The sequence below is a fragment of the Ambystoma mexicanum genome, chromosome 8, assembly GCF_040938575.1.
Source record: "Ambystoma mexicanum isolate Mex_15411 chromosome 8, UKY_AmexF1_1, whole genome shotgun sequence".
Lineage (NCBI taxonomy): Eukaryota > Metazoa > Chordata > Amphibia > Caudata > Ambystomatidae > Ambystoma > Ambystoma mexicanum.
The window spans coordinates 890431518-890444439 of NC_090929.1; positions in this window are offsets into that span (position 1 = coordinate 890431518).

A 12922-nucleotide genomic window follows, 5' to 3' on the forward strand; every position below is an offset into this window, starting at 1 on the left:
CCTGTCGCCCTTTATCTCTAAACTCATAAACGCCTCTTTCTCCTCAGGCAGCATCCCCGCCAACTTAAAACAATCTTGGGTGCTCCCCCTCCTCAAAAAACAGACGCTTGATCCCCTCATCCCCACTAACTACCGACCCATCACCACGGTACCCTTCCTACTGAAAATCTTGGACAAAGTTGCCTATGTCCAGATTCAAAAATACCTAGAACTGCACAAGCTACTAGGCTCCAGACAATCAGGTTTCCGCCCACTTCACGGCACGGAAACAGCCCTTATCGATCTGAAAACCCAAATTGATGATCTTAGGGACAAGGGCAAGACAGCACTCCTCCTCTTACTCGACCTCTCCGCGGTTTTCGACCTCGTCGACCACAAGGTCCTCTGCAAACACCTTGACTCAGCTGCTCACTTCTCCCCAGAAGCTATCAAATGGATTCAATCCTTTCTGAGCGAGAGAACCATGAGAGTCTTCTCCCCTTCAGCAGCAGCAGACCCCTCTCCTATTACTTGTGGAGTCCCGCAGGGCTCATGCGTCTCCCCCACACTATAAAACATCTTCACCAAACCCCTGTTCGACGATCTGGACCATCTGGGTGTCACCTACGCTAACTATGCTGATGACACTCAGATTCTCCTCCCACTTTCAGGGGATCACAGTAAGGACAGAGAGTTGGTGAATAGGGTATATCTCATCATTCAGGCATGGATGGCATCGCATGGTCTATGCCTGAATGATGACAAGACAGAGCTCATCATCTTAGGTTCCCCCGCTAATATCAACAAACTAGGCCTTGAATATGCCGAATTCAAAATAGATGGCAATCTCATTAGAGTATCCAGGGAAGTAAAAACCCTCGGCTTTTATCTAGATGCCACTATGTCATTCACTAAACAGGTCAACTCACTAGCATCTACCACTGCGTACACCTGCAAATTAATAAGGGCAGGCAGACCATTCCTATCCAATGACAGCTGCTTGATCCTGGCAAGAGCACTCATACTATCTAGGCTCGATTATTGTAATGCCCTCTATAGTGGCGCTAACAAAGCCATTATCCACAGGCTTCAAATCCTACAAAACAATGCCTTGAGAGCTGCCCTCGGCATTAATAAGAGAGATTATATCTCTACCACCAGACGCCAAAAGAAATGGCTCTCCACAGACAACAAAATCAAACTAAAGTTGGCCTCCCTAACCCATAAAGCCCTCAACAATGCCGCCCCCAGCTACCTGATGGACAAGGTAAAGAGAAAGTCCTCCATCCGACAAACAAGAACTATCAATTCCAACCGCCTGATAATTCCCAGATTCAAACTCTCCACCATTGGTGGGAACAGTTTCCCGGTGAAAGCTGCCATGCTCTGGAATTCGCTGCCACACAACCTAAGAGCTGACCAACCATACTTACACTTTAGAAGACACCTCATCAGTCACCTTAACTCCAATAACCCTTGTATGTAGCTGCACTTTCTATACCTAGGCATAGATAGTGATACCTTGTTCGCGACCTCGCCCTCGCCTCTAACAGCCCCTACAGCACACATCTGTACACTTACCTCCTGTATAGATATTGACCTTTTATGTATGAAGATTTATATACATTTCCATACCTCCTATTCCTGTAATCCTGAATATTTTTTCTCAGGAGTACCCGCCTCTAACAGCCCTGTACATATTTGTATATTTGTATATTTACCCCTGCATAGATATTGACTTTGTATGTATGAAGATTTGTACATTTTTTATTCTGTAATTCTGATTATCTCTATCACTACCTCAATGTGTATATTTCTGAAACATTGTAAGCTTCGAATTATCTTCTGCCTGCGCCCTGTTGCCCCTGGGTAAGGTGCGCCATACAAATAAATAAACAAACAAACAAACAAACAAACAAACAAACAGACTGTGCCGACCCGAGATGAGGTGAGACCCCCGTGGTAAATCAGGTAAGTTTTGTGGGGGGTAACTGGTATTGTCCTTGTTTTCTCCCCTTAGGGGCCGGGGTACGGCGATGAATCAGACTTGACTGCGCCGACCTGAAATGAGGTGAGTACCTCCCGTGGTATTTCAGGTAAGTCCTTTGGGGTAGCTTGTATGGCCTTAGAGAGTCCCCTTGCTCACCTTGCTGTCTTTGTCTCCTTAGGTGTCGGAGGGCGGCCGCGAGATGGAGAGAGCGTGATGGAATGCTGAAGTACCGCGAAGTACCGGCAAGCAGGTGAGTTCAGCGCGGCGCCGTAGGAATGCGAAGCAATGCTTCAAAGACTTCTGTCTTTCAGTTCCGTGGCGAAATGGATCAGGATCCAGGTAAGGATTAAAGTTAAAACTCCTGTTCTAACCTTTATCCTTTTTGTCTTCTTGTTTCAGGAGTCCCAGGACTGAAGCGGGCATGGCTGAAGACTGGAGCTGCTGAAAACACGGTGAGCGTTACGCTGCAGCAAGCAGAATAACGCGAAGCACGTGTGGCTGTCCGGGCGTGGTTTAAATAGCCTTGGAAGAAGATCCAGGTAAGTATTCTTCCACAGCCCCACACAAGTAACAAAATAGTCCCTTCAGTAAAATAGTCCCTCCTAAGCCTCATTTGGCTTGAGTCTTCAAGCAGCATGGTCTGCCTCAGGTGAGTATGCAGCATGGTCTGCTTCAGGTAAGTTATCAATAATGAGCCTGGCGCCCATGGCGCCAGGACTGACTTTATCTTTATGAGCCTGGCGCCATAGGCGCCAGGACTGTACCCAAACAGCCCCTAACTGGGGCTTTTGGGCATGCTCTAAGTGGCATGATGCCTGCTTCCGGGGCTGCTGGGCCTGGTCTGGTCTTCCGGGGGCAGGCATCATGACAGCACTCCCCCTCAAGGCCCCTCCTAAAGTCGTTCTCCCCCGTGGCCGTGGTTTGTCTGGAAATTCCCGATGGAACCTCTTCACTAAACGAGGTGCATGCACGTGGTCACTAGGTTCCCAAGACCTTTCCTGTGGACCATAACCTTTCCAGTCAATTAGGACTGTACCCAAACAGCCCCTAACTGGGGCTTTTGGGCATGCTCTAAGTGACATGATGCCTGCTTCCGGGGCTGCTGGGCCTGGTCTGGTCTTCCGGGGGCAGGCATCATGACAGCACTCCCCCTCAAGGCCCCTCCTAAAGTCGTTCTCCCCCTTGGCCGTGGTTTGTCTGGAAATTCCCGATGGAACCTCTTCACTAAACGAGGTGCATGCACGTGGTCACTAGGTTCCCAAGACCTTTCCTGTGGACCATAACCTTTCCAGTCAGTCAATTAGGTAAAAGAGTTTTGATCTCACTCTTTTTGAGTCCAAAATATTCTTGACTTCGAACTCGGGCTCCCCGTCTATGAGGATAGGTTCAGGTGGAGTGGTTAGCCTTGTTCCTGGTTGCACTGGCTTAAAAAAAGACACGTGGAAAACGGGATGGATTTGCATATGAGCAGGTAGGTCCAACTTGACGGCCACTGGGTTAATAATTGCCTTAACAGAAAAAGGTCCCAAATACCTGGGGTTAAAGGTCCGAGTTCCCTTGAGTGGTAAGTGCTTAGTGGCTAACCATACTTGGTCCCCTATTTGGTATTGAGGAGCTTCAATTCTGTGCTGATCCGCATCCTTTTTGTATTTTTCCTTAGCCTTTTGCAAATGGATGGTTGCTTCTTTAAAGGCTTGTGTAATAACAGCGTGGAGATGGTCCACTGCGGGCATCTCTAAATGCTGGGGTGAGTCCAAATCCGAGGTTCGAGGATGGTGCCCATAATTGGTGAAAAAAGGACTTTGTCCAGTTCCTGAGTGTACGGAATTATTGTACGCATACTCTGCGATCCACAGAATGTCTTTCCAATTCCCCTCAGACTGATGTAGCATACAACGGAGGTACTGTTCAAGAGTCTGGTTGGTCCTCTCCGTTTGACCCTCAGTCTGAGGGTGGTGACTGGTCGAAAGCCTAACATCAATTTGTGCCAGTTGACAGCATTTCCTCCAAAAATGTGAAATGAATTGACTGCCCCGATCTGAAATTAACAATGAAGGAAAGCCATGCAGGCGGACAACATTTTTAAGGAATTCCTTGGCCAGGATTGAAGCTGAAGGTATCCCTTTTAAAGGAATGAAGTGGGCCATTTTAGAAAAAAGATCTACAATAACTAGAATGGTATTGTAACCTTGGTACGGGGGTAAATCCGTGATGAAGTCTAATGACAAGGTATGCCAAGGGGTAGGTGGTATGTCTAATGGTTGCAATAATCCAGCAGGTTTTTTCTTTTGCCCTTTATTTTGTGCGCAAATGCCAGAAGACATGACAAATGACTTGACATCCTTTCGCCATCCTTTCGCCAGGTAGGCCACCAAAATTGCTTCCTAATTGTGTCCCACTTCCAGTCCCCGAAGACCCCCCCATCCAGGTGATCCTCCCCCACTGGTCCACCCCCAGGAACTGGATCCAATAGCGATGGCCGTGTCCTGGCCTCCTGAATGACAGATCTCTGGGGACTCGCTGGTGAGACACCTTCAGGTTTCTCACAGTAGGCTTTCTAGTTCTATTCCCTTGGCTTCTGCCACAGTGACAGCAATGACTGCGGCATACTTAGATGATGTTGCAAAGTCAAGGCAAGGTGGTAAACCTGATCAGATGGTAATGCCCAGACAGGGCAGATGAACCAGGCTCTCCTCAACAGATCTCAGAGGGTAGGGTTTTGTTCTCAGTGGGTTTGCACCCATAGCACAGCATCAAACGTCTTTTTGTCCTGACCGGGATGCACCCTGTACCATTCACTTTCTCCGCGAAGAGCTCCACGGTACCTGTTTTATAGGGAATTTCATCAGTGGTGGAATCTAGCGTGACCTCTCTCACCAAGAAATAAACCTTGGTGTTAAGCCCCTCTAATGGACCCATTGGAGTGCATAGTCCTGTGCCTTGATGAGAGTGTAGAGTGTAAATCTGTAAGGCCCATGATCTGACATGTAAAACCGTGTAGGCTTTCTAGGACTATTCTCTTGGCTTCCGCTACAGTTCCTCACACAAGTATATTATCCATCTTTCAGGGTAACTTTATATAACTTAAAATAATAAATAGACAAATAGGTAACATCCCTAACTATCACAGCCCTAACTACAGGGTAATTGCTCTGTAATAAATAACCACAACTTTTAGCATAGACTAGCTCCCTTAAATTAAACAGACTAGTAAATCCAAAAGCAGGATCAAATATGACTAAGTTCTTAAAGAAGAAAAAACATAAGCATAAACTACCACAAAAGTACCACAAAAGTTAAAAAAAAAAACGAATCCTGAGTATGCCTAAAAATAATTAGGAAGGTCAAAAGTAGGTTTAAGAGTCTGGACCTACATTATCTGTTTCTGGCTGCTGTGTTTACTTGCTGGTGGTTGCTGCATGTACATGGCTACCGGGCAGACAGGCTAGCATAGCTATTTCTTTCATCCGGGTGAATGTTTCTTTCTTTTGATTGTAGCTTGACAATGTTTGGCTTACAGAGGCTGGTGAGATAGTGACTGTCATTTGGGGCTGGTTTAGAGTGCTTCCTAGCTCCAAGGTGTCTCTAGGGTCACTCCACTGGGGATTAAGCATTCAGCTATGCTGTCCTAGAGTAGGAAGGCTAGCAGTATAGGGCAGCGTCCAGGTCCCTGAGGCTGTCCTGTGGTGTGTGTGTACTCTTCTGGTACAATCAGGAGGCTGAAGTGCTGGGCTGACAACATTCTTTCTAGTTCTGGCTCTTTTTTCTTTAATTACCAGTATGCAGGCTATTGCTGACCACGACGGTGGCAGGTGGGCTGGAACAGAGGGCTTGACCACCCATTCTCCACCGAGAAGGATGATTCTCTGAGTGATCTACACTGTTACACTAAGCCCACTTCAAAGGGCTTGTTGGGCTGGGTCAGAGACCTTGGCTGGATGGCTGCCCATGACAAGAGAAGCAGGGAAAGCTGTCGTAGCTTCCTTCAGTTTTATTTTATTGGAAATCGTAACCAGATTGTGAACGGCTAACATTACTTTTATTTGCTGGTGAATGCTCACTGATGCCCCAGAACAGAACAAGCAGGAAAATGTTAATAAAATAATTCTATACTTTATGCGCTGACTGAGCCCCGAGGCAACACGCATTTCCTGAGGTTATGCAAATTGTGCATGTTTACTCATTGTAATGGCAGCAAGAGAGATTGGACACACACATCTCTCTCCCAGTTACCAGCCCTCTATTTTCTCTATGAAATAATGTGCCACTTTGTATTTTATATACTCCTGCACATGGGAGGGCCTTGGGGCTCTCCAGGAACCAACAGTTCTTTATTTATAAAATGTGCAGGTACATCTAAGGAAGCAGTATGATAGTTACCAGGGGACTTCAACAAGGAGAATTTCTTAACATCTTAATATCTCAACATCTCTTTTGATCTCTATCAAAAAACGTGGGATTTCCCTTTTTAAGGCAGCCAGTGGGCTGCTTACTTGATGTTGTCTCCAAAGGGGTAACAGATGAAAGTTACACAGTTCACCTCAAAAGTGCAAGGTCTACATGTCAAGTGCAGCCCTCAGGTGAATGGCCAATCAGGTAAGTACAGGTGAAAACCTAAAATGGTGATTTTTTACATGTGTTTATTTTCAGGAACAAGTGCTTTATACAGACAGATGTATAGGGGGTCTCCCCCCCACACCTCCATCAGACATTTATGGACGCTCATACTCTCATCTATTAGGCAGAAATAGGAAGTAACAGATGCCTGGAAGCTGAACGTGTTTATTGATCAAAGCCTGTCTGCACCCAACCTGTCTTTGTAGATTTGTTTTCAAGTTCACGCAACACTTGTATGCAAATTAGCACCTTGTAAAATGGTAGGCTTTTGATAGGCCAAGTTAGTCAAAGGGCAAACATCCCTTCATTATCATTGGATAACTCATCACACATGCACAATAATTTCACATTTAGCACAGCTGGCATCCACAGCTTTTCTCTGACACACAAAATTAATATGCCTATTTTAGACTTGGCTGCACACAACTATGAAAGTGCTCAACTCCTGCCAAAGACATTCTCCATGGATCAATGTCTGCACCGTATCTATTTACTGAGGTTATGCCAAGGTATTCTGATACTTAACACTGTTGGAGACTATATATCCTCTTATTTTATGGTGTCAAAATAATACAGCTGGGCTTTCAAATTAGTTTGTATGATACACTTTGTACCGTTCTCCATAAGAACATAGATACATGTATCTAAGCTTCTATTAATTGCCTAACCTCATCTTATTCTGTCTGATTTCTATGCCAATTCCATTTTAACCCAACAAACCCCATTATCTCACTATGAGATGCTGCCAAAAACTGTCTCTAAGTGCATCAGTCCCTTTTGCTTATCTGAAAACCCTTGGCTTGGTTTATAGTTCTGGAACTCATTTGTACCTGAGCATCCATTTTGAAATACATATTTATCTGACAATGTGCGTTCCTTCTTATCAGGGAGCTATATTCTTCGTTTATTTAAGCATTTCTCATTTTGTAAACACATTATTCATAATATATCTTTGTGCACTTTTGGAGCGTGTGTAATATAAACACACCCTTTCCCATGCCACTTCAAACCAAGTGCAGTGTCCAATGTACTTTTTACTTGAATAAAGGCAATCTAATCCTGATTTCTACAATGATGGACAGGAGAGTGAACTATTTGACCTACCTATCATTTTATCTATATTCAGTTGAAAGGGGAGTACTAACAGTGTACAGGTAATATATTACAGTTAAACTCAGTGTATTTAGGGAACACTTTACATTGTAAACCCACCACACATTGTGCCAAGGTCAGTACCACAAAACAGTCCAGACCCAGCCTTATTCCTGAGGTGGAAGACAGCTAGAGAGGACCCAACCCTTACCCCTCTCCCTTGTGCCAGTTTATATGTTGGCAGTACAGATTTGTCTCCCATCATACATCTACCCCAATATGCTTGCCAGTCATGTTTTCTTTGTTGCAGAGAAGAGGAAGCAGAGCAAAAATGAAATAGAACACCAACCTGTGAGACCTAGTGGGAAGCATCGTCTACCATCAGCCGAGTGCCAGCGACCCGATGATCAGATAGAAGCCCACCTGTCTCTCAAATCACATTACCGTCAGTGAAAAAGCAGAGAATGAGAACCACTATAATGCCTGTAGGTGGCAGCCAGCAAAGCCGCGTATTGCTGCCAAAGGAGCAGTAGTGAATAATTATTTAAGAGTAACGAGGTACAGTTTATTACTGTGGCTAGTCGCTAAAGGAACCTCAACAACTGCTGATAAGTTTCATTTTTATTTGGTAAACAGAATATATATGCACAGTCATTTAGGTTTCCAGACAAGGGGTGGTCCCGCCAGCTTTCCTTAACCTTGAAGGGGGATCCCACCTTCCTAAAACAGGCTCCCTGTTCTAACACAATGTTTCCACAAGATCGTTTGACCTATCCCTCACCCTGAGGGACCTAAAGCCCATAACCCTATCTTACAGATGGTCTTAATAATCCACAGAAGCTTGAAGATGGTTCAGTGGTTTTTATTAGAACATAAAAAAAAGTTCTGGTTCTCAGTTTTGAGGTTAGGGAACAGGGAGTCAGTCTATTATGCGTCCCTCTCTCATCCTTCCGTGGGCTCCCTCCTCCCTTGCCCGGGATTCACCAGGATGATGTTCACCAGGGATCGATAATTCCTACAATGTAAAAAAAACTTGCTGGCTAATGGTGAGGGCCTAAATGTCAAAGCCTTATCTATCTTACTCCCTCTGGAATTTCATAAGGGTTTCCTAGCCTGATATTCTTCCACAGGTTGTTTTCCAAGAATAATGGTTTGGCTGTGCCTATAACAGTCAGCTTACTCCCCTCTCCTCTCACACCCACTCTATTCCAATACCCCCTCTTGTCACCTTCTGTCCCTCCTGATGTTCCATGCTCTTACTCTCTTTTTTCTTCACTCCTCTTTTCTCACCTCTCTTCACTCCTCTCCTCTCACCCAAACTGGTACCACTTTCTCACTATCAATACCTCATCTGCACTTGTGCACCAATCTCTTCCACCAACTTCGCAGCACTCCACTCTTCCACTTGCTCTCCCTCTGGTCTCTCGGTCTACCTGCACGCCTCCTGATGTCACCCATCCAACCCACACTCTGCCTTCCATTCACTTCCTTTATATACTGTGAGGGGTCACAAACGAGAGGCAGACACAAAGTGGTAATATTCTCAACATCAGCCATTTTATTAACAGAAAGGGGTTTGGATAAATGCCTCACTTTTGCTAACCTAAAATGAGTGTCCCTTCCTATGAAACTAAAACTAAAACAGGCGGACCTTGTGTCGAAGCTAAATCTGACCCTCACACTAACATACATAATCAAAAAGTGCAAGGTAAATGTTTCCAACTTCAACAAAAATGTGCAGGAATGGAAACATATAGCTTCAACCAAAACAATCCTTGTGTCTAGGGGCTGCCTCCCTTCTCCTGGATTATTTCAGGAACACTTTTTAAAATGTTCTGTTTAAAGAACAGTTTCTTAAAGGCAATGCAAATGGCTCTTTTACCTATACTTTCCTCAGGATAGCAAAACAAATGTCTCTTCTGCAACCTGGGCTGTAATATGACAAAGAGGAAGTCTCTACTAGTCTTTCAGGATGGTTAAACAAATGTCTTTTCTCCAATATTGATTAAAGTATGGTAAAAGGCAAGTCTGTTCAAACTTTCTGGTTGACAAAATGTTCAATTGAAACAACACCTTAATATGACAAAGTTTCTCTTTAACACACCAGTTCAAAGAAGGTTCCATGGTTTACTCTTCTGCTAGGAAACTTCTCAACTAAAACTCTTGATATCCTGGTTTACTCTCCTGCCCTTTTGGCTCACACAGATTCTCTGGTGTACTCTCCTGCCAGGTATATCTTTCCAAAAAGGTTCACTAGCTGATGCTCTTATCATGTTACGCTCACCTGATTCCCACGGGAGTGTCGACCGGAACTGGGCCGCTGTTACTTCCACCAACGTGACGTGTAGCGCCGAGATGACTGACTGGACTGGCCCGCTCAGCCTAGTTTGTCTGGCTTGCAAGAATATTCTTCTGCAAAGGAGAAGAGGAATTAACCACCCGTGGAATTGAGTGAGAACCCACCTTCCCCTCTCCCGTTGTCTTCCCACTGATCACTCTTGATGTCCCCTCCTTAGTCTCACCTGATGGTTTGGAAGGATGAGCTCTCCATCCTGCGTCGACCGCAGGGGCGCGTTGATGACCAGTTACTTCACTGGCGTAGAGGAATTGGTGAGTTCCAGTATTGACTCTAAAGTCCAATTGTTCATAAGAGTTCAAGGGGCCGATTCATGGAACAAACGTGCGCTGAAAATTTACGCGCAAGCAGGCGCAAGCAGGCGCAAGCGGAAAAAAAGAGGCGCACGCGCACGCGTGCGATTCATGGAAGTCCCTGCGCGTGTCTTCCTCGGGATGTGCGCCAAACCCGTGCATGGCGCACACGTCACTGCAACATCGCGAAAGGCGTGCGCGACGCGCACAGTGAAAGCGCACAACCGCAGCGCACACACCAGAAAGTGGGCGGGACATGGGGCGTAACGCGCGGAATGGGGAACAACACGCGAAAATAAGGGCGTAACTGGGGATGTACTGCAGGGAAGCAGACGGAACGCCCACACGCACTCGAACCACACGTATTCATGGAATCGAATAGGGCAAAGCCACGCACAGCCAAAGACACGCACAAGCTGAAACACGGCCGCCACACGAAGGCAGGCGGTAGAGTCCCAGCGCATCAAAAAAGTGGCGCGCGGGAAGTTAAATACGCAATTGAGCGGGTACGTGGATTTCAGGGGTGCGCGAGAAATTCTACACGCGATTGGCCTGGGTACGTGTATTACAGGGGTGCGCGAGAAAATCTACACGCGATTGGCCTGGGTACGTGGATTTCAGGGGTGCGCTAGAAAATCTACACGCGATTGGCCTGGGTACGTGGATTTCAGGGGTGCACGAGAAATGCTACACGCGATTGTCCTGGGTACGTGTATTACAGGGGTGCGCGAGAAAATCTACACGCGATTGGCCTAGGTACGTGGATTTCAGGGGTGCGCGAGAAATGCTACACGCGATTGGCCTGGGTACGTGTATTACAGGGGTGCGCGAGAAAATCTACACGCGATTGGCCTGGGTACGTGGATTTCAGGGGTGCGCGAGAAATTCTACACGCGATTGGCCTGGGTACGTGTATTACAGGGGTGCGCGAGAAAATCTACACGCGATTGGCCTGGGTACGTGGATTTCAGGGGTGCGCGAGAAAATCTACACGCGATTGGGCCTGTGCGAGTGGGGCAGTGTATTACGTGGGTGTGCGGGAAGTTGAAGAGGTGAATTGCCAGTGTGGGTCCTCCCAGGTCTCCCCTCTACCCCCTCCACGACCTCTGCAGGCAGCCCACACCACAGGGGACTACCCTGCACCCCTGGTCATGTCCCGCAGGCAGCCCATCCACCATGGGCATGCCCCCCAGCCAAGCCACATGTCCCCTTGCACCCCCACCCCCCAGCACCGTGGGGCACCTGCCAGCAGGCCCCCAACCATGTCCCACTCATGTCCCCTTGCCCCCCCCCAGTCACCAGGGGCAGCCTCCACCAGGCCCCCACCCATGTCTCCCACCACCCCCACCCCTCCAGTCACCAGGGGCAGCCTCCACCAGGCCCCCACTCATGTCCCCCTGCGCCCCCACCCCCCAGCACTGTGGGGCACCTGCCAGCAGGCCCCCAACCATGTCCCACTCATGTCCCCTTGCACCCCCACCCCCCAGCAGGCCCCCACTCATGTCCCCTTGCACCCCCACCCCCCATGCACTGTGGGGCACCTGCCAGCAGGCCCCCAACCATGTCCCACTCATGTCCCCTTGCACCCCCACCCCCCAGCAGGCCCCCACTCATGTCCCCTTGCACCCCCACCCCCCATGCACTGTGGGGCACCTGCCAGCAGGCCCCCAACCATGTCTCCCAACACCCCCACCCCTCCAGTCACCAGGGTCAGCCTCCACCAGGCCCCCACCCATGTCTCCCACCACCCCCACCCCTCCAGTCACCAGGGGCAGCCTCCACAAGGCCCCCACCCATGTCTCACACCACCCCCACCCCTCCAGTCACCAGGGTCAGCCTCCACCAGGCCCCCACCCATGTCTCCCACCACCCCCACCCCTCCAGTCACCAGGGTCAGCCTCCACCAGGCCCCCACCCATGTCTCCCACCACCCCCACCCCTCCAGTCACCAGGGGCAGCCTCCACAAGGCCCCCACCCATGTCTCCCACCACCCCCACCCCCCAGTCACCAGGGGCAGCCTCCACAAGGCCCCCACCCATGTCTCCCACCACCCCCACCCCTCCAGTCACCAGGGGCAGCCTCCACCAGGCCCCCACCCATGTCTCCCACCACCCCCACCCCTCCAGTCACCAGGGGCAGCCTCCACCAGGCCCCCAACCATGTCTCCCACCACCCCCACCCCCCAGCAGGCCCCCACTCATGTCCCCTTGCACCCCCACCCCCAGCACTGTGGGGCACCTGCCAGCAGGCCCCCAACCATGTCCCACTCATGTCCCCTTGCACCCCCACCCCCCAGCACTGTGGGGCACCTGCCAGCAGGCCCCCAACCATGTCCCACTCATGTCCCCTTGCACCCCCACCCCCCAGCACTGTGGGGCACCTGCCAGCAGGCCCCCAACCATGTCCCCTTGCACCCCCACCCCCCAGCAGGCCCCCACTCATGTCCCCCTTGCACCCCCACCCCCCAGCACTGTGGGGCACCTGCCAGCAGGCCCCCAACCATGTCCCACTCATGTCCCCTTGCACCCCCACCCCCCAGCACTGTGGGGCACCTGCCAGCAGGCCCCCAACCATGTCCCCTTGCACCCCCACCC